The sequence below is a fragment of the Chinchilla lanigera genome, unplaced genomic scaffold (genome assembly GCF_000276665.1).
Source record: "Chinchilla lanigera isolate Chin_1 unplaced genomic scaffold, ChiLan1.0 scaffold00045, whole genome shotgun sequence".
Classification (NCBI taxonomy): domain Eukaryota; kingdom Metazoa; phylum Chordata; class Mammalia; order Rodentia; family Chinchillidae; genus Chinchilla; species Chinchilla lanigera.
In genome coordinates this window covers 6470474-6498293 of record NW_004955446.1, presented here as the reverse complement: position 1 = coordinate 6498293, position 27820 = coordinate 6470474, and the positions used below count along the sequence as shown (strand labels likewise).

General features: G+C 38.9%; 1 long non-coding RNA gene across 1 annotated transcript; it reads left to right on the top strand.

Annotated features, from left to right (window-relative positions):
* The first annotated feature begins 671 nt into the window (after positions 1 to 671).
* LOC102027469 lies at positions 672 to 26996 on the top strand. The gene is made up of 3 exons (XR_262374.2): positions 672 to 717; positions 2346 to 2426; positions 26050 to 26996. It is a non-coding gene; the product is annotated as an uncharacterized LOC102027469 (long non-coding RNA).
* Positions 26997 to 27820: the final 824 nt, after the last annotated feature.

Here is a 27820-nt window from a genome sequence, read left to right as displayed (position 1 = left end):
GGCAGAATTTTTTTGAATAAAAAGGCAAGCTAAATATAAAATTACAAAATATGAATACACCCTCAAGGTAACCAAAAATAGCCATGTATACATACATTAACAGAAATTAAGAGAATAGTAAGCATGCTGGTTAAAATGACATTAATTCCTCGATCTCTTTTAGACTGCTTTTGCCAGCCCTTTTTCAAAGAGACAGGGAGCTTCTCAGCCTCCAAGAAACCCCTTTAGTCAGTAAGAGGCTTTCTATATTCTGTTTACTTGCTGTTACATTTTATCCTTATGACTTTTTAGTTTGACTGTACTTATACTCAAATCATTAAGAAATGGAGAACTTCAATTTATTTGACCAGAATCCTCAAACACTTAGTGAACTCTTCTTACACTTGACCTAAGTCACATGGTCATTGAATGTCATCACTACAACATACTGGGAAACTTTTAAAGTAAACCTCCTTTAATCTATACCCAAGTTCATTTCCTCTGATCACCCTGTCTTTACACTTACGTTTGATGCTGACTTGAGTTAGGTTCCAGATATTAGACCAATAATAAAATAAACTTCAGGTACAAACCAACCCAAGACATAGTCACGCTTTTTACACTCTCTAAGCCAAAAACCATGAGTACAGTGGAATTTGGATTGCAGCTGAAAAGTAAATCTATTACCAAGAGGAACTCTGTGCCTGAGGAGGATTGACTATGTCAACATTACAACAGGTAGATTTTTGTTATACCTATGGATTCTCTGTTTAATGGGAAAATTTTTTTTCAATGAATCAATTTAATTTGAAATCCTTTCCTGTGTATATGTACCTATTTTTGTTGAGTTTATTCCATGTGTAAAATTTCTTGTCTACCAGATAGCCATATATTTGTCTTTATTACAGTTTTCCAAGTACTGTTGTTCATATTTGTATCAGTTTATACTCCCACCATCAATGTGTAAAATTTTTAATTGCTCCACAGCCTTGCCAATAGTTACAACTGCCGCTGAGTTGTTGGTTTGTTTGAGTTTACTTTGCTTGTTTGTATACTTTGTTTTAGTAGCTAAAGTGAATGTGTGGTGGTCTCATAGTGGTGATTTATAACTATGTTAAATAGACTTTCAGTGCGTAATGATGCAAAGCATTTATTTCATATGCTCATTAGCTGTTCAGAAATCTCCTTTAAGAAGTGCCTTGCCTACTCAATTCTTTTCCCATTTTCCTACTGGATTATCTGTCTTCCCTCTTTTCTTGTAGGAATTTTTTTATATTCTACTGGAGATATATAGATATAGGTAGATATAGAGTATATACAGATAAAGATGATATAGATAGAGAAAGAGAGAAACAAACAACACACATATGTACATACAGGCACAACATGTGTGTGTGTGTGTGTGTGTGTGTGCATGCACACATGTGTGCATGTGTGTGGTCCTGGGGATTAACATGGCCTTTGTGCATTCTAGGGAAGTCTCCTACCTTTGAGGTAATTTTTTCATGTTCTTTTTTTCACAATGCTTTTGGATGAATAGTTCTTAAATGTAATGAAGTATAATTTTTTAATTTTTCTTTCTTGATTCCTGCATTTTGTCTGAAGAAACCCTAAGATCATGAGGATATCCTATGCTTTTTTTTAAAGTTTAACTGTTTCAGCTTTTACTTTCAAATCTATAATCAATCTTAAATTAATTTTGATGCATGCACAGTGTGGAGTAGGAGTCAATTTTTACTTTCCCCATACGAGCATACAGTTTCCCAGGGTCCTCTGTTGCAAAAGCATTTTTAGCTCCCACTGAGTTGCAGTGGTGCCTTTGTTTTCAACAACTGGCTGTATGTGCATGGGTCTGTTTCTGACCCTATTATCTCCTTTTGGTCCATATCCATTCTTGTACTATCACCACAATGTCTTAATTACTGCTGTTTACTAACACTTTTTGAAATCTGGGAGCATTTATCCTTCAGCTTTGTCTTTGTTAAGTATCTTTGCTGTTCTTGACCATTTGAATGTTTCCATAAAGTTTACAATTAGCCTGTCAAGTTTCTCAAGCTAAACCTTTTACTGTTTTGATGGGGTTCTACAGAATCCATAAATTATTATGGAAAAAACTGGCAACTCAACAATATTTGTTATTGTTTATATCTAGATGTTATCACAAAGCCTCACATGGCTATAGGTGAGGCTTTTGGGACATGACTGGATCATGGCTGTGATATGTGATTAGTCCACTGATAGATTTATAGCTAGGTGCGATGTTAGGAGGTGAAACCTGGTGGGAAGAGGTCGGTCACTGTGGGGTGCCTTGGAATTGTGTATATCCCTCCTCCTCCCTTGATCTCTCCTTTGCTTCCTGCCTGCAGGGCCAGGAGCTCTTTCTCCTCTGCCATTCCACCCACGCTGCCTTGTTGCCAGAACACTAGGGACTGAATCCTCTACAAACTGTGAGCCAAAACAAATCTTTCCTCCTTTAATTTGTGGGGTTGGGTATTTTGTCACAGTAAGGAGAAAGTAACTAAGGCAGTACTGAATTGCTAAACCTACAAACATGTTATATTCCTAAATTTATTTGTCTTACTTACCACAATATATTTTGTAATTTTGTTGTATAGTAATAAAATACCATGTATCTTTTTTATGACAAACTTCTAAGGATTTGATATTTTTGTCTTATTATAAGTTGAATAACTTTTAATTAAAAATCATTTGTCACCATATATACAAAGAACTTGTATAAATTGACATTAAGTTCACTTATTACTTAAATAGTTTTTCTGTGTTTTATACAAATTTTTACACTACAGATAATGACAATTTTGCATTTTCCTCTCTAATCCTCATACCTTTTACATCTTTCACTAGGAGATAATATGGACTAGAATCTCTAGTAAAATGCTGAAAGGGAGCAATGTTATCATATATTGTTATCTCATCTCTGATCTCAGAGAAAATGCTTCCACTATTTTACCATTAAATATTATGTTTACTATGGATTTTTTGTACATTCCTTAATATCAGATTAAGGAATTATGTAGGTGGACTACAACACATCCACAGATGTATCCAGAATATCAACATTCATAAGAACAAAAAACTGGAAGCAAAGCATTTCTCAGCAGTAGAGTAGATCAGTAATGCAGTATATCCATGCAATGAAATACCATAGAGCAATATAAAAGGATGAGTTACTGCTATACCCAGAAAAATGGTGATTCTTACTGACATAATGTTCATGGAAAGGGAATATGTATGCATAAGGGAATATCTCAAATTTGGAAAAATTTTTGTTACTGTATGGCAGCCATTTGCAAGCTTTTGATAATGAGTTAATTAGAACACTAGATATCAGTGGGACTGTTCCTGTGAGAAAATATTTCTTTATTACATTATCACTCAGTCTCAGTCATATACCATTGTCATTGTGTATTTCATCAGTTAAATTAATAGTTGCTGTAGTAGACACCTCCTTCAGTGACCATAAGTGTGTCATACTGTTGTATAAACCCCTCTCCTTGTGGGAAGGTAGAACATGAGCCTTACTTCTGGCGAATAGAATATGGCAAAGGCTGTGGAATGGTCACTCTCTTGACCAAGTTATATTACATAAGACTCCATATTAACAGTCTAAGAGGGAGATTCTCCTGCAGATATTGAAGAAGGAAGCTCTCATGTTGTAAGAAAGCCACATGAAGTGCTGGTGACCTCTAGGAGCAAAGAGTAAATATTGAGTGACAGCAAGAAAACAGGACCCCAGCCTAACAACTACAATGAAGTGATGTGTACCAACAACCTTATGCGCTTCCAATAACTACAAGACCCCAAACTCTAGAACCCAGTCCTGACCATTACCTTGTTAATAGCCTTGGAAAATCCTGAGGAGAAAATCCAGCTAAATTGTGCTTGGATGCCCAACCATGAAAAATGTAAATGCATGTTGTTTTAAAGCATGTATTTGCAGTTGCATTTTACACAACAATAGATAACTAATACAGTTCCATTGGTTCTCACTACACCTGTCTTTTTGCTTTCAGGGAAATGCAGTTATAGACACAGAACTATGGTACCATCTTTTTGAACCTGCTATGTGGACTAGTGTCCCTCTACACCTGAGCACAACTATCATGGTGGTGTCCCCTCTAGTCCTGCACATCTCTTTACCTTATTATTCTTTTTGCCCATACATTCCTCTTTCTTGGTTTAGTTGTCTTTTACTGTCACAACGTCCTCGATTTTTCCATAGAAAATAAGCATGGAAATGACATTGTTGAGACCTGACACATCTGAAAGATATTTTAGTCTACACTTCTATTTGATTTGCAGTTGGCTTGGATATAGAATTCTAGACAAAATAATTTTGAAAACATTATCCCACCAGGGTTGCTATTGAAATAGCAGAAGAAATCCTGATTCCTTATACTTTGTCTATGACCTGTTCCTTTTCCTCCTCTATAGAGATATTTAAGATTCTCTCCTTGTCCCAGTGTTCTGAATTTCCCAGGAATATATCTTGATGAAGATCTACTTTCATCTGTATGCTGGGCTCTCAGTGAGCCTGTGCAATTGGGAAATTCAAGTTCTTCAACCCAAGGAAATGATCTGAGTCAGCTTCCTCAACTTTTCTCTGTTCTCTCTTTTCAGAATTCTTATTATCTGAATGCTGGACTATTTGCCTGGTGTGTCAGTGTCCCTTGAAATCTGAAAGAATCTACCTAGCACACCCTACAATAGGCGGTGTAGAACAAATAGCCTAAATTCAGGTTTAAGTTTATATTCTCACCACCCTCTACAAGTAGTTAGCAAAGATACCATGTCCTGATTTCACTGCCTTTTGTTCCACTTGGCCTTGTTTCTTCTGATGATGCCCTGCTTGTAGTGATTTCTAAACCTCTTTCCTTCCTCACTGCTGTAGTCAGGGTTTACAAGGGAATAAATTTATTTATTTTTTTGTTTATTTTTCTTCGGGTACCAGGAATGGAACTCATGACCTTGTGGTTGCTAGGCAGGCACTGTGCTGCTGAGCTAAATCCCCAGGCCCTACAAGGGAATAACTTTAATAAAGGACATATAACTTAAAGGATTATATTCTAATATTCACCCAAAAAGTCAAATGCAGAAGAATATAATAGATTTATCCATGCACCTAAGACCCAAAGAATCCAGCTGAGAGCTGGGATCCCATGGCAATGTCCAGCTGAAGACCTAGAGCCCATGGTAATGTCCTCCACAAGTCCTCCTGGAGGCCTAGAGCCCACAACAAGGTCTCATGAATGTCTCTATCAAGGATCTGCACTAGAAAGGCCCAAAGTCCAGTGTTAGAAGCTAGAAAGTCTGCACCAGCAGGGTGAAGGATCTGTGCCAGCAGGCTGCAGAATCTGCACTGGAGCCAGGAAGCAATGCTCAGAGTAAGGACCAGAGCTCCCCCTCTGAAGTGAACGGCAGCACACCCTCAGCGACATTGAGGACCCAAGCTCCTCTGACAATGAGAAGAGCTGAGTTCATATCAGGAAAACCAGCCTGATAAGCTTCACCAGGAGAATCGACAGCACATCCTCTTCCCCTCCAGTTCTCCTTTTGCACTGTTGGCAACAATCCTCAGGTGGGTCTTCCACACCCAGCACCATGCTGACTCAGTTCAGCTGGGTGTTACAGGTTGACCATTAGTCAGTCCACCATGCTCACAAAGCTCCAAATTGCAAAGAAAGCAAGATTTTGCAATTATTTCTTGTGTCCTTCCTTTATTTCCCACAATGTGCTTTCTGACTAAGCGATTGTTCACCTTTCTTTTACCATCTGCTTTAGAGTATTTGGGGAGAGATCATTACATTAGCTATGACTCTTGCTTGCAAGAGGTAAACAACCAGACTGAGTCAGCTTAAACAAAACAAACAAAAGAAAAAACCAAAGCTACAGGGGAGGAACTTACTGGGAAGACACAATCAACCCATAACAAATGCAGATTCTGCCAGGCTTCAGCAACTAGTCTGGGGCTTGGAAATTGTCCAAGCTGCATCTCTGTCTCTTGTCTCTGCTTTTCTCTGGCTCCTTTACTCTTGTCTTTTAAATTTTTACCCATATGACAAAAACATTATCACTAAAAACTTGAAAGTTTTACAACTTGCTGCTTCAGTCAGGTGATAGGCTGATTCAGCTTGCTGAATCCCAAATTCCCATATCCTGAAAACTGGCTTTGACTAGCCAAGCCCAGCTTGGATTTGTAACTACAGGCACAAAATCAGACTCACAGCGCAATCATTCTAGTTGCGCAAATGGCAGAGAAGGCCAGCTCAAAGATTACGGGTGCTGGTGCCAAGGGGACAGTCCCACAGATGTTCCTTATAATAAGCTTTCTTTTCAAGCCGTGGAATATAGGTGTTGAAATGGTGCTTAACAAGTAGGCTTTGCGCTTCTCTGAGACCTTGTATGTAACCAGATCCCTCACATGCCTAAATGAAATTTCCAGCATTCAGATCCTATTGGCATAAAGTACAACCAAGAATACAACAACCAAGGCAAGAACTGGGTTGAATCCCTAATATCTGCTTTCCAAATTATAGTCTAGTAAAACTTCAGTGTATTCTTGAAGTAGTAACTATTTTAAATAAAGAGTGGATACATGTAGATTTACCCTCAAATTCTTGATTAGTACTTAGTCTGCACCTAGTTTAGCAGTTAATTTCCAAACTTCTGTTTCACTGGGTGTGTGGACCTGCCTCAAAGGGGCTGAACAGAAAAGAATGACCGTTTCTAAGTGAATGCTGAGCTCCTTGAATGCATTATAATTTGATGCAGGACAAAGGAGACCTTCAAAAACTTTAACTCCAATGTTAATAAAAGCAGGAGGAATACGATTTTGTGTCAGCCTTCTTTTTACTCATTGTAATTGGAATGCTGGGTTCTTAGGTCTTTCTGAATTCTCTTCGGTTTCTCATGAGTCATTTAGTATTTCACTCACCTTTTGCTTTGTTCTTGATTCTTCTTTTAGCTATTGCTGTCTCTTTTTATTGCTGGCTCTCTTCAACTTTTTGTTGAGATGATTATCTGAAAGAAAAACAGAATTTCTTCTAAAGAAAGCAAAACTCTAACTTGCAGTTGTGAAAAGTATTTTACACTATTTTTGTATAATTACTTTCATTTTCTATAGTGGAGCAGCTGAGAAAAATTGCTCTAATTGTGTAATTTTCTGCAACTACTCTGGGACAAAAATCTGGGTAATTGGATTTTTTTAAACTAACGAGTTGTCACAATTGGATAGTTCTTATACTATTTGTGCTTATGCTTCAGAAATTTTCAGTGGATGTACAGTGTATTTTAAATGTTTTGCATCAGCTTGTGGTCTCAAATTTGATTTATTTTAACTTGGAATTTTAAAATAGATTGACAACTCTGATTATACATTGTCTTCACTAAACGGACTTTTGCTAAGTTTCCTAGTGTGTTCATCCCCACCCCACACTCTACTGTTGCCATGGGAGCCAAAATCCTGGCATGTGTAACTCCAGCTCCCCAGTGGCTCTGTTTCCCAGAGTGCTTTGCTGTTACTATGGAAATGACTGTCCATTAATCTTGCTGTCCTTTTACTACCAAAGCACCTTTAACTGTCTCAAGCAATCAACTGATGTTACCTACAACAGAGAAAGAAAGGAGGAGACTGCTTCCCATTCTATGACTGCAGCACTGATTTTAATCAAGATTTAATCAAGGAGCAGAAGGAGCTAAAGCTACTCCAACAGCTCCTTTTTAAAATGTAGAAAGCAGGATCCTTCTTGATATAGACACATGCCCTTGTTCATGCCCTTGTTGGAGACCTCAGAAAAGGCATATTTGTTAAAGCCATATTTGTGTCTCATATACATTACAAAATAACATAGTGGAGTCAGGCTGGCAAGTGGCCACTTATTGCAACTAATGAGAAGAATGCAATTCCTGAAGAAAGTGGTTTTGGAAACAGTTGTAAGAACAACCTAAATAATTGGCCTGCTAACTTGAACAAAATCTTATTATTCTATGGAAGGGGAAAGGTAGTAGACATGAGTCAAAAGAAAATTAGCAAACAAATCAGAGATAATTTAATGAATTTTGCGTCTTCCTTCTATTATGTTAGGCTTCTGAAATTTTAAATTTGGCTGTATGGTCCTTTGTACAAAATGAAAGCAGGACTTACTAGTAATTCTGGAAAGATTTTCCAGGTCATCAGGGGAGAAAAAGTATTTGAAAACAAATAAATGGTGACTTGACTCTGCTGGATCTGAGCTCAGCACTGTGGGAAGATGTGATGGGTGCTGGCAAATGTAATGTGCCTAAAAGATGTTTCTAGAAATAGGGAAATTTGTGTGATGTAAATATATGGGGGACCTAGCTGATACCTGCAACACAAACGGCTGCTTTTTCTCTGAAAATAATCAAGTTGTATTAATGTTGGTGGAGTGAGAAAATGGAAGAATTATAGTAGAGAGATCAGAGTAAAAATTTAGACACACCCCTTCCTTCCCAAGAAGGCACAGGGAAAGGGGTCGTTGTGAGTCTGAGCGATCTAAACAGAGTTGCCTCTTGCTCTGTCACTCTACCCTGAAGCCAAAAGATGAGAGTGAACAGATGAAATAAAGGTGACTCAAAATCTAAGCAGATTTGCTCAAATATCTGGTAGGAAAGAGTGTATGTCCATAAATTACCACTTCTATAGTATTTAGAAAATTCTTTTTACAAGAAGCAGATCTTGGAGATAGATTAGAATGAGGGAAAAGACTCATTTTGGTAGGATTTTGTCAAGACAGAAAAAATATAGTGACTGATTTTCAGCATTTGATCACCATTGTTAGCTTCCAGTAACCTGACTGGTTAAGTGGGAGGTGGTATTATCTCCTCCGTGGAGCTTTCCCGTCTCCATCTCGGTTAGTTTCCTAGGGCTGCCTTATCAAAGTGCCACAATGTCTGTGTCTTACAAGAGAAATTATGGTCTCACAATTCTGGAACCTGGACGTCTGAAGTCAAGGTATGAGTGGGGTCATACCCCCTCTGAAACCTGGAAGAGAGAATCCTTCCATGTTTCTGTAGTGTCTGGATATGCCCGCAAGCCTGGGCCTTCCTTGCCTTGAAGACGCATCTGCGCAATCCTTGTTATCACGTGGCCAGACTCTTTGTATATCTTTACATTGTCTTCCCTCTGTGCTTTTTCTGTATTCAAATTTCACTCTACTAAACCAGATATAGTGGTGCATGCTTATACTTCCAGTACTTGGGAGGCTGAGGCAAGCAGACTACTAGGATTTGGAAGCCAGGCGGGGCTACCGAGTGAGACCCTATCTCAAACCACCCCCCCAATGTTTTTTGCTCTACTTATAAATAAATCAGTCCCCTTGAATTAGGATCCCCCCAACACACAGAAACATTCAGTATGATGTCATTTCTTTTAATTATGTCTACAACATGCCTATTTCTAAATAAGATTACATTCAAAGGTATAAGTGGTTAGGGCTTAAACATATCTTTCCAGGGACACAATTCAACCCCTAACACTTTTTTTCAGACATAGTATAAAAAAGGTATACAGGAAATTAGTGAATAATCATAAAAGTCAGTTATGGGATATTGTTATTCCTTTATGCCATCCAGGCTCCTTTAGTTTGCTGACGCACACATTTTTGGAGTCATGTTTATTAAAGGTCAATCTATTCTCACACCCTCAAGGCTACACATCAGATAAAGACTGATGATGATGATGATGATGATAGTAATGGTACTTGTAACGATGGTGGTGGCAGCCAGCACTCATTGAACGCTTATTATGAACCAGATGGTATTCTAAATGATTTACAAGTATTAATGCATTCATTTATGATCACTCCACAAGGAAAGTTGCTGTCACTGTTCCCACTTTGTAGATGATAAAAACGAGGCCCACAGAAGTGAAATAACTTATTTGAAATAAGTTAGCCAGAAGAAGTTTCATTGCAATGTCTTGGTAAGCACAGCCTCACTTTCTGCTCAAAAGACCTCACCATCACCACACTGCAACCTGCAGCTTCCTGACTGAGACAATGATTTCCACCCTTCCAATTCCCGGAAAATGAACACAGAAGGGAACTCCCTCACCAGTCTCATATATCTTCACCTCGGTTCCAGTTTCCCTGCTCATATGGAAAGAAACGTGTATGGACCCACCCAGGTCAGCATTACTGTGAAGCAACTCAAGGGCATCTCAATTTGCACAGGCCAAATCCCAAGTGCCATGTTACCACAGCACCAATGTATTATTTTTATACACATCGAATGGACTAACTTCATGCTAAGGGTTTTTTATATAGAAAAAAATGAATTCTGGGTCACCAGAGTAGGAGCAGCTCATTTAAAATGTGTGCGTTAGCTGAGCATGGTGGTGCACACCTGTAATGCTGGAACTCAGGAGGCTGAGGCAGGAGGACTGACACAACTTCAAGGTCAACCTGGGCTACATGGTGAGTTCAAGGCCAACCTGGAATACATACCCAGACCTTATCCTAGAAAGAAAAAAATTTTAAAGTGTGTATTATTTGTAGATTATTAGTTAACTACATCTAAAAGTGTCAGAGTGATTTATAGCAATTAAGATATCAGTAGAGACAGATCTTTCTCTCCTGGGATTTTTTGGATGAATTAGAAGAGCATCCTGGTTTGACTTGTGTGTCTGTCCATGTGTTTAATTAGTTCCACAAGGCAACAGCAAAGCAAGTTATTTGTGGTAAGCTCATCAGATCTTCAGTGTCCTAAAACGACTTTATATTAAAGCAGCCATCCTCAAAATATGAAATTACATACATGCACTTGTCTTATCAAGGGAGCCTGAGAGCTTGGGGACAGAAACCCACTGTGTAATACAAGCATTTTTCCATAAAATATAAAAATTTGCCATATCACAAGCATTTCATAGTTATGAAACAGCAAAGTTGATCAACTAAGCAAACAGCAACTAAATCGCAACCTTCAAAATGCTCATAGATGGAGAAGGGCCAAATATGAAGCCCGATCACCGTTTTGGTTTTTGTCCTCAGACTTGCCCTTTTAGGGGAAAGATTTTCCTTGACTGATGCTGAGCTACAGCATAACTTGACTCTTCTCTGTCCCTGGCATCCTGTAACTTATGGTAGCAGTAAATAAACACCCAGACCTGCCTCTCTACAGAGAATAAGTTGTATATCCATGCACATACCGAAGTATATTTTCAGATAACAGCAAAAAGAAATGGTGCTTTCTGAATTTAGCATGGAAATAATGACTATGACTGCAATTTCAAGTAAACTTAAAATCTAAAAACTTGGATGTTGAAAATAATTCATCAAAGGGCCAGGGATATAGTTCAGTGGCACAAGCGCCTGCCTGGCAAGCGAAGGTCCTGAGTTCGATTCCCAGTATCAAAAAAAAAAAAAGAAAGAAAATAATTCATCAAGACCACTTCTCTCAGATCAGACCTGAGGTACACGCTTTGCAAAATAATGCTTGTTCTCCTTAAGATAAATCCCTACCTTCTCTCGCTGCTTCTGGACCAATAACTGATCACATAACTGCAACAGAAATATCAGTCTCTGCTCTGGAACAAAAGGGTCTACTCAGCAGGAAAACTAGAGAACTTCTCCAGAACCAGGGGGCTGTGTGTGAGAGGGAATTTTAAGATTGTTAGGGACAGGGTGAGGAAGAGGAGAGAAAGGTCTGAATGTAGAACCGGATGGGGAGAGGTTTTAGACATGGGATCCCTCTGAATACTCCACTCATCTTAGTGTGCCTTGGAATTGGTTCCCTAAAGATTGGTATGGCCTGGTATGGCCTCCAAGTAAATGGAGAGGTCAAAGGTGCCTCTCAGAATATAAAGAACTTATCAGAAGGGGGTGAGGAGGGTAGCATAGCTGTAGTAGGTGCAACCGTACTGTTTTCCAAGAAGGTCCAAAGGGGTACGCCCATCACTAGGTCACTAAGGAGAATGCTAGTGAGTAGGCCTGACATCCATTAGGCCTGACATGCACAGTGCTTTTAGGGGTCCATGAAAACATTTTCATTATTTTAAATGATAAGGAAAAACTGATTAAGATATAATTTTTAATACTTTTGGATATAAGAAGGAACCCATAAAGGCACAAGTGCCTTAGTCCCCCCAAAGTCCTACTACAGCCCTGCTAGTAAGAGGACACTGGCATCTCAAAGAGACCCTCTGTGCAGTTGTCCTGTGGACAGTGTGAATATTAAAGGATGCTTCCATGAAGCTGAACTCCATGGTTGACAGGGTTTTGAAATACCAGAGATGGGATAGAAACAAATAATGGCCAGAGACAAGGTAGATATAATTACTATAACAGGTAGCACAGCCAGAGTGGAAACCAGGACATTTTGACCCAATGAAACCTAAAGCCATAACTAATAAACCATGTGTTCTTAGAGGCAAAAATAGATGGGTGACACCGTGTAAGGTGATGCTTGACTCGTATAACCACGAAAAGAAAATCAAAAAAACAAAAAAACAGAACAGGCAAACAGAATACTTTCTTCACTGTTACCATGCAAAATCACAATTCCTTACCCAGATACCAATTATGAATCTTCTGTAAGATCCAGAGTCCATCAGCTGCAGATTAGGCAAGGTCCATGAAAAAAGACCCTAAACTATGACAAGCATATGCAATAAATATCTCTCAAGTGTGCCCTCCAAAGGGACCTACCTGCCAGCAGTTGCCAGATAAGCGTGTGCTAGGAGAAGTGTGATACTGAAACCTTGCATTTGAGCTGTGGTGCATGCAGTGCTAGTGAGATGTTCTGACTGATGCCAGAGGACATTCAGGTGAGGACACTTGGAGGTCTGGCAGTGATATGGTTTGGATAAGTGTCCCCATAAAGGCCAGATGTGGTCCCCAGCGTGGTGCTATGGAAATGTGACAGCATACTTCTATAACTGGAGAGGTGGGGCCTACTGAGAGAAACTGAGGTCATCATAGGCCTGTTCTTTAAGGAGACTGTGGGACTGTTGTCACTTCTTCTTCCTGGTGCTTCCTTCTTTCTTCCCACTTATGAGATAACTAGGTTTATTCCACCAAGCACTCCAGCCACAGTGTGCCACACTTGACTGGGGTTCAAAATGGTAGGACCACCTGATCTTGCACTGGAACATCCAAAACCATGAGCCAGAATAAACCTTTCCTCTTTATAAATTCATCATCTCAGGTGTTTCAAAACACAAAGTGGACTAACACAGGTAGTAAATAGAGTCCTGACCTGAGGAAGTTTTATAGTTGCTTCCATAAGTGGGTGTACTTCAGGGCTACTTCCCTACACCCTGAGTGCACAGTTAGCAGGTGACAGACTCTCACATTAGTTGCACAGTGTGTGAAATCAGAATAATTAGAATGCAAAAAGACAAAAGGAAGCCTCCAAAATTGCCGTCCAAACCAAGATAGTAAATTCAAGTAACCCACATCTTAGATAGAAAGATAGAGATTAGTGTTACTCTCAATATTTTAAGACATTCCACTCTGGAGGGAGCAGAGATTTGTCCTTAGCATAAATAAAGCCTATTCTATGTATATCTGGCTTCCCTGCCCACTATCTGAGGACATTTAGAATTCCTGATTTACTTCCACAGCACAGCCTCGGGAGAGAGGACATAGCTTGCAGCATCAGTACTGAGGGTTGTACACAAGCATAAGATCTATGTGTCCTACCACAGATCACTTCATCAGGAAACAGCTGATCTGATAGAATGGTGGAATGGCATTAAAGAGGCATGAAGACATCAATTCAGAAAGCAACCCCTCAAGGTTGGAGGGTTCCCTCAAACACGCTGCACCAGTGGTGGCCACGTGTGCTCATCCCTCAGAACCGGAGTCTACTAATTCAAAAATGGAAAGAAGTGAGTGAAATGGGCCTTTCTCACCACCACCCCTAGTAATTCGCTTAGCATTTGTGCTTCCCATTCATACAACTTGGGTTCTGCTGGGTGACAGGTTCTGGCTCCACAGAATGTGGTAAGGGTCCTACTGAGCCAAAAGCCACCTGGTCACTCTGGGCTCTTCGTGCCCTGCGGTAATCTGAAGAAAGGGCTTACTACACAGGCAGGAGAAATTTGTCCTGAGTATCATGAGGAGCTAGGTTACTGTTACCTGCTGGAGACAAGAAGCAGTACGCCTGGAACGCAGGAGATTTACTGATGAGTATCCATTCCTGATAATAGTGAATGGGAAATTGCAGCAATCATGTGTAAAATGTATAGTGTAATCAGGGAGTCAGCCCCACAAAGGTAAATTCTGGGTTATTCCATTAGGCAGCAAAAGTGCTGGCCGAGGTTAGAAAAAAAATCTAGGTGATGGTGGAGGGGAGAAAAGATGGTAAGTATCAGTTACAGCCTGGAGACTAACTAGGAACTGTTTATGTACTGTAGGTTTTTCTGCTACTGTTCTGATATTATTTAAGTAAAATGGTGACTGGCCATGAGACATGGCAGAATGGGCTTAGTGGGGGCTTAAACAGAAGTAAGAGGGACACACAGAAGACATCAGTCTGAAATTTCTTTCAAGGACTACCCTGAGCAATCCACAGAACTACGAGCAATCCACAGAACATTCTTTGGAGATTGTCGTTTATTTGTTTACACATTAGATAATTTTGTTTTATCAGTGTTAAAATGCTGATGATCCAGCTGTCTGTTATACTATTTACAGAAAGACACTTTGATTTCTATCATCTGAATTTTCAAAAAGAAGAAGGAACGAGAAAAGAGGTGAAATTTGAAGGTAGCAAAAATTCACTGCCAAAATTATTGGCCCATGGTGGGTACCCAGTAAACCTAAATAACAGCTTCGGTGTATCTAGAAGCCGCACAGCTTGAAGAATATTGGTGCCCACATTTTGAAAACAAGCTTTTTGGCCTAGCAGAGTATTTCATTTATAACCTAGTGTTTTCTTAAAATATATTATTATATTTTCACTCACTACAGGGATTACTCTATAGTGATGGGGCCACTTAGCTGAAAAGCCACTAGAACCCCAGTGAATTCTAACATTTGAAGAGATTAGCATGACCTTAAAAGATTGCAATGATGCCTGTCTTTCATTTTAAGACTTCTGTGTCTAAGAATAATTTATTTTATAAATATAAGCTTGCTTGATAAGGGTAAACTGCAAAAGATATGTGCATTTGTTAATGTGCAGAACCAAATTCTTCTAAAAAGAGGGAAAAAAGAAAAGAATAACACTCACCCTTTAAATCTCTCTCTCACACTTTATGTGTGAGAGACCATATATGTATGACTGTCACTAGTCTTCATATTTCTCTGACTCATACCTTAGTGATTTTGGTAATTGTGAGTTGCTTTCAGAACATTACTTCTTCATTTGGCTTTCCTGGCATCAAACTGTATGACATATATCTATAAATATATTAATCTATCTATGTCACTTTTTAGTTTTGCTCTCTTCCTGGATATTAACTCCCTAATTTTTTCCAATTCCTTCCTCATAATAAATTCTAGAGCAAGGCAATATATTATATCTTTCATACAACTTGGAATTCACTGTTTCACATCTATCATTTGAAGATAATCAGAATTCTTTCACTACAAAATGACGAAATGTGTCCTAGAAGGAATAAATCATAGACTCCTTCTCAAAATGCAAAGAGAAAAGTATTGAAAACATTGCATCCAAGACAGCTCCTAAAAATAACAGTAATCTCCCCATAAAAATAACATTAGGTATATCCTACCTAATTTACTCTAAATTAAGTAATTCTCTTAGAACCACTACTATGCTAATTACTTGATCTAGTTGCATTTTACTAAGTCAAATGCCATAGCTAGAGGTTAGTGCATCCAGTGGTTTGCACATGTGCCTACCCTCAACCTCCCTATCCCACTTGGCTTAAGTTTGGACCACTAAAGTAGTCTCTTAATTAGTTATCTGCTTGCTTGTTTTTCTCAGCTCTTTCCAATTCATTCTCCATGCAATAGCTGGAGTTCTCTATCCCAATATGTTTTAGATGACAGCACTCCCCTGCTGAAACACTTCCAAGAACCCATTCCAAGCTCTTTACAATAACTTCCAAAGCCATGGAATCCAATTGGATCCAATGAGCTACAGTGCCATTCCCTGAATATACCAAGCCCACCCTAGCCTCAAGGACTTGGCTCTGGATATTCCCTCTTCCCTAATCTTCAGACCCTAGATGTCACCTCCTCAGAGAGGGATTCTATGATACACCAGGCAAAACTAGTCATATGATTGCTTTATATTACACTATTTTTATTTGAATTCTCTACTTCCACTCACCACCTTCTGATATTCTTCCTTTTCTATTTGCTCATTGTCTGACTTCTTCCCCTGGAATATTTGCTTCCTGAGAATAAAAACCTTGTTTATCTTATTCACTACTAGAACAGTATCTAGTGTACAGCAGGCCCTCCATAAGTGTGTGCCTTATGAATTAATGAGTGCATGAAGATCTTTCTGAGCTAAGGACATTATGCTAAAAGGTGAAAAACACTACATTTAGATGTAAGGAAACCAAGCCTTAGAAAGTCTAGGCAGGCTGCCAAAGCACAAAGCTTTTGTGTTTAAAACCAGAACCCTAACTCTCAAGCTTGAACAGTGACGTGGACAGAAGCTGGTGGGAGGGGAAGGACAGGTAAGCATGCCATTGATCTCCACTGTGAAATGAAGAAGAAAGACGAATTACACCCACTACGCCTCTCTTTGGCAAAGACAATCTCTCCAGCTCCAGAAGTGTCAATGACACACAGGGGAAAATAAGGCATTCCCATAGGGGGAGAGTCAGTGATTTTTCACCTGGTGACAATATTAAAGGAACACTCTGGAACAATGATTCTTATTCTTTTAGGAATCAGAAACAAGTTTGAGAATCTAATAAAAAATTAAGCATTTTTTCTCTAGGAAAAATAAAAAGGCAACTTATAGGCAATTTCAAAAGATCTTAAATGCAAAAGGTAGCTCCAAAATGGAAAGAAGTGCTGCAGTGTTAGAAGCAGATTTTTGGCTGTCTCTGCTAGGTGGGACAGACAGACATCCTCCGTCTGTAGAGAGGTGATTCAGCAGTGAGAACATCCTGAAGGGTGAGCCAAAGAGGAGGGAGAGGAAACCAGCTCAGAGTGTCTGATAGTCTGATAGGCTTAAAGGACCATCCAGGCCATCCTTTCCTTCAGCAAAACTTGTGAACACCTAGTATGTGACAGGCACTGTGCTGGACTCGAGAATGGAGGGCAAGGTATGGTTCTCGCCGTAGTGGACCTCACAGGCCAGTTTCATCCAGATCCCCGTGGACATACTCTTCCTCCTCTTGTTACAGTCCATGGTGAGCATCATTGAATATGTAGTAGAGAAAGAGAAATTCTGGCCATCAGCCTTGTTCTGGTCCAAAGGTTTCTAGGTAGGTCCATAAAACATATTTTTAAGTATATCTTTTCAGTTTTGCTCAATGGCGTGAATGATTTACTTGAAATATAGAGACTATCGGGAACCCATACTGCTGCTTGACCCAAAAACTGATTTCTGAAGGTGTGGGAATAAGGCTGATTGAAACCTCCCAGAATTTTTAGATCGTACTTATTTTTTTAACTGCAGGAGTTAATATTTTTCGCAAAACTGAGAGGTACCTAGGGATTTGTGGAAAGAAGACTCTTCTATTTAGCTAAAAAGTACTTTTATACTAAATGTTTATGTTAGAAATGTATAAACAATTTACACCGTCTGGCCATATTTCCATTGTTTAGCCTCCAGAAGTGTGAAAAGGGTAACATTAACTAAGGAATAAAATGTGAAGATGCAGAGGAGAGGCCCCAAAGCCAAGGCTCAAGGAACCAGAGGAGCTATCTGAAAGATAAGCGGCAGTGAGACAGGTTTTTGAGCAGGAAGTCTTAGTGACACAGGTTGTGTCCAGGCACATAGAAGCATCAGTACAAAGGTACAAAGCCATGAAATGGTCAGAATCCTGTACACTGTCTTAATATTAGTGGAAGGGCCTTCCATTTGGGCAAGAATACTGGCTGAGCCTCTAAATATCCAAAAAGTTCCTCCAACATATAACAGGTGTATCTTTTTCTTTCTCTAACCTGCAACATAAGCAAGTGCTATATATTTTGATTAGAGCATAACTTCCCAATGTCTTCTCATTCTAAGGCTGAAGTTGAAAAATAAAACCGCCTCTTATTAAAAGATTTTTAAAACATATTTTGAGGAGCTGCCCCTCGTGGCACACACCTATAATCACAATACTCAGGAGGCTGAAGCAGGAGGATCCCCGTGAGTTTGAGATCAGTGTGGGCTACATAGTCCTGTCTCAAAAAACAAAACAATAACAACACAAAAAATCAAAAAATATTTTGAGGGCAATTGAGCTTCCTTGACCATATAACACAGTGAGGTCCTGTCTCAAAAAACAAAACAATAACAACACAAAAAATCAAAAAATATTTTGAGGGCAATTGAGCTTCCTTGACCATATAACACAGTGAGGATAGACCTTTTAGAGACCAAGTGCTTAAACTGCAGCCCAAAACCCACTTATTTATTGCAAAGTACCGATGGTGCAGTTAAACCTGAAGACTAAACCTAAGGCTTTAGTTTAGAAAAACCTCATATAGTAGCATCTTTTTTTTTTGAAAGAAAAGCAAATAGCATGTGTGCCATAGGTTCACCACTATCTGATATGTGAATCCAGGGTGTTTATGTTCAAGTCCTCATGCTTTGCTTACATAGTAAGAGCCTACTGCCATTCCTGTGTTGACGTTGGCAAAGTGGTATTTTAAAATACTGCTTGGGAGATTTGCAATGCATTCAAATCCCCATGTTTTCCAGACAGTTCTAATTCTTATGTAATCTAGTAGTAAGCTGTTATTATTCTGTCTATAATAGTAGTTGCTGCAGTTAAGTAAATTTCTTAGACAGAAAAAAATTATATTAGATATTTATCACATTCAACCCTCATGATAATAGCATGCAGTAGGGCCTATGTTCCTTTTAATACGAAGATCACACAGCTGGACGGAGGCAGAATCTCATCTTTATTCCCTTAGTCACTATTCTACAAGACTTCTAGTAATGCATTCTACTCTCATCTTTACATTCTAAAAACAATGTTTATTATAATATATTAATATTATTAATAATATTAGTGATTATGTCTTGTAGTGAGTAACTACATTGATGGTAATGATACACAGTGTAATAAGTACTGTTATTCTCTTATTGATTATGAAAATTTGTTTCATTTTTCATAAAACAAAAAAAGAATCTAGAAAAAAAAGAAAAGAGATATCATTCATATAAGAAAAATGATCCCACTTATATGTAGAAGTTTAAAAGCTGGAACTCATGAAAAGAGTGAATAGAATGGGGATTACCAGGGGCTGTGTTCCGGGTTTGGAGGGAGAGGAATGTTGGTCAAATAGCACAAAACTTCAGACAAGAAGAGTAAGTTCAAGAAAGCTATTGTACAACAGCATAACTATAGTTGATAACAGTGTATTGTTTACTTGAATTTGAAATTCTTGAAATCAAAATCAAATACTTAAAAATCCTACAGTAGGTTTTCAGGGTTCTCACCACCAAAAAATAAGTATTTGAGATAATACATATGATAATTAGCTTGCTGTAACCACGCTCCAATGTGTACATAGTTCAAAACATGTTGTACATCATAAATATACAAAATGTCTATTTTTCAATTAAAAACAATAATTTTTATTAAAACTAAATATGTAAATAAAAAATACTTTTGGAGGCAAAAATGAGAAAGAGAAAAATACTGCAAGTTCAAAATTAAGTTGTAGAACTAGATTACTTGTCATTCCTTATGGGTGGCAATAAGTTCTGAAATATTCTGCAAGAAAATAATGCTTGATCCTTTTAAAAAACAAGGCCATGTAACAGGCTCACTTATTAAAATCGCTGGCACTAAGGTTCAACAAAGAACCCTATTGCTTTCTAATCAGAATGGATCACAGAAGAAAAGGCCACTGACTTCTCCAGCTGAACCAACTTTTCCATCTGTATTTCCATCCATCCCCTATATCCTCTTCTGCCCTGCCTCTGTCATAATCCTGGGCAGGAAGGTATTGCTGAGATTCTTGTTACCTCACTCACTGCTGCTTCCAAACCACTTCCACTGTGAAAGTGTCCAGCTCAAAAATCACCTCTCCAATCAAATGCTCCTTATGGCCCACCTCAAGATGACTGCTCTCTCTGAATTCCTCAGCTACCAGTTGTTTTGACATTGGTTTGGATCTTTTCTTTTTACTGTGTGTGTATGTGTGTGTGTGTGTGTGTGTGGAGTCTCTTGTCTCCTCTGGACTTTCAAGGCAGGATCCAAGTGTCCATTCCTTTGCTCTTACAGGTCTGTTTTCTGAGGCAGCACTGGGCATGTCCCAATTTTTCAGTAAGTTCTCCTTGATTTAAATGGAACTTTTCCATGCCTCCACTCCCTCCTCATATTAGAATAAGGTTTTTAAGGTTAGGCCTGGGTTTTCCTTACATTACCGTCAGTGCATGTCCAGCCAAAATCAGGTCACTCGCTAACTCACAATGCAAGTTCAACATGCTTCCTAACATAGAGATTTCCACTGTATATGCAAATCATTTCCTTTTTATTAAAAAATAATAGCAACAATCATTTATACACACATTAAAATGGATTAAGGGAATTATGTCAGCATATGAATAATAGTTTTGGGGCAACAAAATAATCATTTTATTTTGTTCATTTTTCCATAGTTTTATATTAGCTGTACTTTTTAAAATTTTCTACAATGGCCAGGTATTAGTCAAATAATTGAAATGTTATGTTAAAACATTGGAAAATGTAAATCAACTAGTTGATAACAAAAATTTAAAAAGATTCCATTCCCCTCCAGACGTCATTGCCTTTTCTTTGGGAAGTTCAACTTCACAGGACTTTTCATTCAATTTGACTACTAACAACACACAACAATTTTCTCTTGAGTACTTTACACATCCCTTTATTGTCCTTTCTCCTTGGTGGCTAGTGCCCAGCACCTCTTGAATTTCTTCAAATTTTACTGTGCTAGAAAAAGGAAAGTCAAGTGAATCAAATGTGTCACTTTCAAATTGGACAATTTTGCAAATAGATTACTGAGGCAGAGCTGAATATATCAAACATATCGAATGACACTTTTGTCCAAGGCTATAGGCTTTCCAAGTTGATGAATGCAGCAACTAAAGTTGACAGTAAAATGAGTTGGATAATTTTAAAAGCAAAACAAAGATTAAAATAAGAGAAGTGGGTGTCCAGAAAATATCAGGAACAAACAAGTTTGCCATATTTGTGATTGTCATGGTAAGTTTGCTGTTGTCATTATTGTTGTGGTTACTATTTATCATTAACAATGATGAATAACATTATTTAACTTTTCTTGTAAAGTGCTGTTCTATCTCTTCTGCTAAGAATAATTTCTATTATCACAGGAGAACATTCAGGGCTAATGTAAGCTGTGAAGTACTCTGTAAACATTCATCATATTTGTAACTCAAATGTCCTGCTTCACCAACTAAGTTACAAAATAAGGTCATAGTTCTTTTTCTACCCTAACCATACTGACTTTTGGCTCCTGGATGCACAGGGAGAGGAGGTCAAAGTTTTCTATAGGTTTTCCCAGCCGTTCCTGGGACTCTTTGGACCACTCATGTTTCACAAATCAGTCCCATTGTTTACTTGTTTCTTTCACCACTCTGCCCCCCAAACCCTGAAATACCAGAATGACCATGATGCCTTACTCCTCCACCTCCTAGCCTGTGCCACTAGGTTTCTCATGTGGTGCAGATCTGATCTAAATGTGGACTTTGTTCTCCTCCCGATTGCTCTTAAGGCACGGTAAAGACATTCAGTGGTGCTGGCCAAAGGTAGAGTGAAAATTTGGCATTTACCTAATTAGTGATAAAATGTGCTGCTCTTGCATTGCTGCAGTCACTCTTGACACTCACAAAACCTAATGATGACTTCAGAGTCTCTGCCTTGTTCTCAAGTGACTCCCATGTAAAGACAAGATCAATTCATCTTGTCTTCTTTCTACCACCTTGGATGAGAATATCTAGACCTTCTACCCATGGTCATGAGTTCCTTACCCTCTGGCCCAGAGAGTGAAAATGGCAGTTTTCTCCCTCAAATTCAAGACCTACCTTTCTTCCCCAAGCATGGCTGAGAGTAGGAGCAGCCAGGATACTCTGCACAATCCTCACACCCATGCGGTGCTCACTACATAGGTAGAAATACAATGTCTATATTTTATATGAAGCTGTTACCATACAGACAGTGAATCTCCCTCACTCTTGGTTTTGGTTCTCGGTTAATTATATGGCAGAAAAAATGCAAGGTAATGCCGAAGTTCCTCTCTTTTCCTGGACATGTGTGACAGTCTGGATCTAAAATGTCCCCCAAAGGCTCGTGTGTTGAAGGTATACTCCCCAAAGCAGCAACATTCAGAGGTGGAGCTTTGGGGACATGATCAGATCATAAGGATACCAACCTCAGAAATAGATTAATCCTTTGATGAGTTCACAATTGAATGAGCATTAAAAAGTAGGGTCTAACTGAAGGGAACAGGTAATGGAATTATGTCCTTGAGAACAACATTTTGTCTCTTTCCCTGCTGCTCTGGCTCTTTTCCTCTCTCTGCTTCTGTCCACCATGAAGCAAACAGCTTTGCTCCACCACATGCTCCCCACCATCATGTTCAGCCTCATCGCAAGCCCAGAAACAACAGAGGCAAATGGCCATAGACTGAAACCTCTGAAACCAAGAGCCAAAGTAAATCTTCCCTCCTTCAAGGTTTATTCCAGGTATTTTGTCACAGCAACAAAAAGCTAACTACTTTTTTTTCTCATTTTTTTATTTCAAAGAAAATTTTTTTTGTTTTGTTTTGTTTTGTTTTGTTTTTCTCCGGTACCAGGAACCGAACTCACGACCTTGCGCATGCCAGGCAGGCGCTTTTGCCGCTGAGCTAAATCCCCAGCCCCTCAAAGAAAATTTTTAAAAGAACAATAGCAAAAAGCCAAAACGTAGACAAAAAAAAACAAAACAAAGAGAGAAAAACAAAAACAAAACAAAAACAATGAGACAGGGTTTCAGAACAAAATGATAAGGATTAACAGTGGTTGTTATATTACATATTTTTATCTTCAGTGAAACTGCTCAGATTACCAGATGTAAGAATGCAAGATTGATCAAACCATTAAAGAGAATAAAAAGTAACAACAAAAAAATTATAAATGATACAGAGTTTCACCAAACAAGATGATAGGAATTCAACAATGGTTGTTATATTGCATATCATTGTCTTCAAATTACTTGTTCAGATTACCAGATATAAGCATGCAAATTTTGTCAGAAAAATAAAAAATAAAGCATTAACTCTTCCTTTCAATAGATCATTTGACTTCAGCGGTACAGTTATGCCAGCTATCCTTCTGTATACATATATATTCTTTTTTTCCTTCTTTCTTTCTCTCCTTTCCCTCATCCCAGTTGTTTCTTCTTTTGAGCAATTTCTTGCCCTTTCATAATATCTGTTGTACATTTCAGGTTTTATTTACTCTTTCATGTTCTTACACTAGGAAGACAATACAGTGTTTACAGATGTGGATCCCATTTATTTCACTTATGAGTATGGTCTCTAGTTGCGTCCATTTACCTATAAAAGCCTCGAGTTTATCTTTCCTATAACTGAGTAATACTCCACTGTATACAAATACATCTTTTGCATCCCTTCCTCAGTGGATGGGCATTTGGGTTGTTTCCAAGATTTAGCTGTGACAAGTTGTGCTGCTATAAACATGGGTGCCAAAAAGCTAACTACTAATACAACATGCAAGAAGAAAGCATTTTGCAGATTCCCTTGCTGTCAAGTTGGATCCACATGTCTAGTTCTGGTCCTTGGGCTATGTGTGTGGTCGTCTTGGCTGACTCAGTGAAAAGTTCTTGTACAACTCTCCAGCTCTCTTCTCTTCTGCTACAGTGGTCATAGAAATTATATCTTCTAAATATAAGTGGCCTGGATGCCCAAGTCATTTTTTATAAGAAAGGCACCTTAGAGAGTTAAAGTCATTTTGGAGATGAGTCAAGGGCTAAAAAATGAAAATTTACTGAGTCCTACCATTTACTAGTCAGTACACTAAGTTTCAAGACATAGGCTGAGATGATAGACATATTTCCTACTCTCCTGTCATTAAGAATTTTATTTCCTGCTCAAGAGTTTGGAATTCATGTTCAAAGCAACCATGAGAGCTTGAAAGATTTTAAGCAAGGATGTTGTATTAATCAGGGTTATCCAGAGAACACTTGCAGTGCAGTTCAAAAGTCTAAAAGCCTGAGACCTGATGGTGTCGATTGGGTTTAGACCAGGAGTTGAGTACAAGCTGTCAGGCAGAGAATCTGAAGCCTTCCTTCCTCTGCCTTTTGTTCTATTCAGATCCTCAAAGAATTGGATGAGGCCATCCATATTGAGAAGGACAATCTGTCCCTTTAGTCTACTGATTCAAATGTTGATCTTTTCCAGAAATACCCTCTCAGATACAAGCAGAAATTATGTTTCTTGACCATGATCCAGTAAAGTTGGCAGAAAATTAACTCCTACAGATTTACTATGATTCAATCAATATTCTTCCTAGAAAGACCTCTGTAAAAGATTCAAGAGAAATATATGTGAAGGAGGGTGATCCAAGCAGGCGCTGGTGATGGCCTAGTCTTGTGGAAATGAGCAAAAGCAAGTGGTGCTTGGAGATGCAGCGAACATGGAGAGAAATGAATGGGTGTGCTAGATACTGCCCCTCTACTCACAAAAGTTTAGATTCCTGTCAATTTTTTTTCAGAAGACTGTTTCATAGAAACTTGTACCCTTTACAGTTAACAAAAAAGGGTGTGTCAATAACCAAAACACAAACACTGAACCAGTTCCCCTGTGCTCTTGGCAGCACATGGTCTCCAGTAAGGAGTGTTTAGTGTGCTCAGTACTATCTGGGAGATACTCCTTCCTTTCAAGTTAGGGAAACCCCTGCCTCTGATAACAATGAACCTGAAAACTCAAAATGGCACAAGGAACCACATGCAGAGTATAAAGAATGGCATGATCTTAAGATAAAAGTGGAAAAACTATTTAAAACTCTTTCTTTGCCTCCTTTTTTATTAAACAAAAATTCATTATCTTGTCAGATCAACAGCTCTCCCCATGAGACCTTTATCCTGCTCCAGCACATCCACATAGTAGGCTTCCTTTGGCCTCTGCATAAGTGTGAGGCAGATATCAAGACCTGTGACTCAGAAGAGTTTCAAGATTCATTTCTCCTACCTTGTATTTGTCCCTTACCTTGCCCTCATTTTCTCAGGACAACTGAGTCTCCCTGTTTGCATTTTTCTTTGTTTTTCTCTTTCTTTTTGTTTTTGTTTCTCTTTTTCTTTTTCTTTTTTTTTTTTTTTCTTTTGATACCGGGAATCGAACTCATGACCCTGCACTTTCCAGGCAGGTGCTGTGCCACTGACCTATATCCCCAGCCCCTCTGTTTGCATTTTTCTACCCCATTAGCAAACTATGACCTTTCTCATTACACAGTAACTATACACAAACATGTTTTTCTAATGAACTCCCTTTTGGAAAGTTTTTGCTGTTCAAAGTAGACTGATAGAAAGTAAAATGTACAGCTACATTCTAAAGAGTCTTTTGTCAACTTTCTATTCTTTATTTTTTATTTACATATGGGAAATGGAAATCAACTATAGATTTCCAGTAAGGAATTGATTAGGAAAGTTTGAGAAAAGCAAGAGGAGAGACTGAAAGTCCATTATTAGTAGATCATGCAGTATCTTCATTGCCTCATATTTAGAGAGAATGTCACTTAGGCCAGAGTTGAGAAGATGCCTTAAGAATCGCTTTTCTTCATTAGTTATGGAGCAGACACCTTTGACACTCAGTGCTCTGTCCCCTGGCTCCGTTTCTAATGTCAGCCACAGCTGTGGTGGATCATTTCTACAAGAGCCCAGATTCGCCTCCCCCTGACAGCATCCACTTCAACTTGCTGTCTTCCCTCTTTCCTCTTCAGGGTCTTCTCGGATGCTGCAGGTGCCTGTCGGCCTCACTGCCGTGTAAGCGTGATATTAACATCTCTGGAGCAAACCTTCAACCAGGAGGAGACAGGAGGTGGTGCACGAACGTCCCAACCATCCGTCCTGCAATGGCTAGTTTCGGAGGCTTCCTATACGCCACTCAGGGGTCGCAGGGTCTCACACACAACAGACGCACACGCCAGCACTTCAGCTTCCCCTCTCTCGCTCCCCTCCTCCCTTGCTGCTGTTTCTGGCAACTTCCCTTCTCTCAAATCCTTCTTTTCTATTCTGTTCTTCTCAGGAAACCCAAAGTAAGTCTGCTTACTAATTTTTAAGAATTAAGAACAATAAGAGGAGAAACAGTGGCTTTAGGAGGAATAATTAACAAGACTTCCTGACTGATTCAATTGGACAGAAGAAAGGGATGGGAAAGGGAGAACAAAATGTGGCGCCATCATCAATATCAATCACCATCTTTCAGTGTAAGCAATTCCTAAATACCTATACTCAGCGTATCTGCCCTGTTTAAAAGACAGGCTGGCCCCATGGGGGCGCTAAAGAGCAAGAGACCATTTCCTTTCTGGATGCTGCATGAAGTTTCTCTATCCCCTTCCAGCCCTTCCCAGGGATCTTTACGGAACATCTAAGGACCATCATGAAATCTCTATATCCAGCTTTCACGTGGCTCCATGAAGTTCTAGTGATACTGGGAGAAGAGAGAAGGGAAGGAAAAGGATGGAGGACAGAAAGGGAATGAAAAGCCAGGAGCACTCTTATGTCCCTCTGTACTTCAGCTCCTAAGGGATTATAAGTGCTTCCCTCATTAGCTTCCTCTCCATTGAAACATCACAGTTCAAAGATTTCCTTATCTGTGAAGATAGGGACATGTCAAGGGTAAACATGCTGCTTTTTATGCCAATCCAAATTTTCACCTGCATTTACACACTGGTCAGGGCCAGTATGACTCCATAAACTAAAACCACATTGATCTTTTATTGATAGGGAGAGACTGGAAATAATATGTAATGTAATCACAATTTGTGCCCTTAGAAAGTAAAGAGAAAGCCATTTCAAAATATTATGGTGACCCTTGCTAAATATGCCATGAAAATGTCAAATGTTCCTAAGTACAAGAATGCCAGGGGTTATGGTTTTGATATGAAAAAGATCAAAGTCATGCTAAATATATATATATATATTCTTATAGTATATATATTCTTATATATATATATTCTTCATAAATACATTCTTCATATGAGGATAAACTGTATAGACATCAAAAAATCATTGTTGGTTTTGCAAGTTCGGCAAGTATTCTTAGAAAAATTACTGAAGAAGCTCTTACGGGAAAACTAAGCTTGAAGTAGAACACCTTCAATTCAGAGGCAAGATGGTAACCCTGTGCAATGATCAAATGAAGAGAGGCCCCTTGCATCCAAGAAAAGCCAGAGGTTCTCAACTGCAGTATCTGAGGGGACCATCCTTAAAGCTCTGCATAGATGGGCCAAAATTACCTGATAGAAGCTGAGGACACCCGCCTGGGAAATTTCAAAGAGGGGCTACATGGAAAGGAAGAGAGAGTCGGTCGGGAAAGATTATCCAGGGGCCTAGTCCCTGAGTCCTTCCATTGTACTTGACAAAAAGGCAGATGTCTTGGTTACTTTTCTCTTTGCTGAGACAAAATATCAGACATCCAAAGTTAAAAGAGGAAAGGTTATTGTAGTTCACAGTTTGTAGAAGTTTCAGTTCATAGTTGGCTGGCTCCAA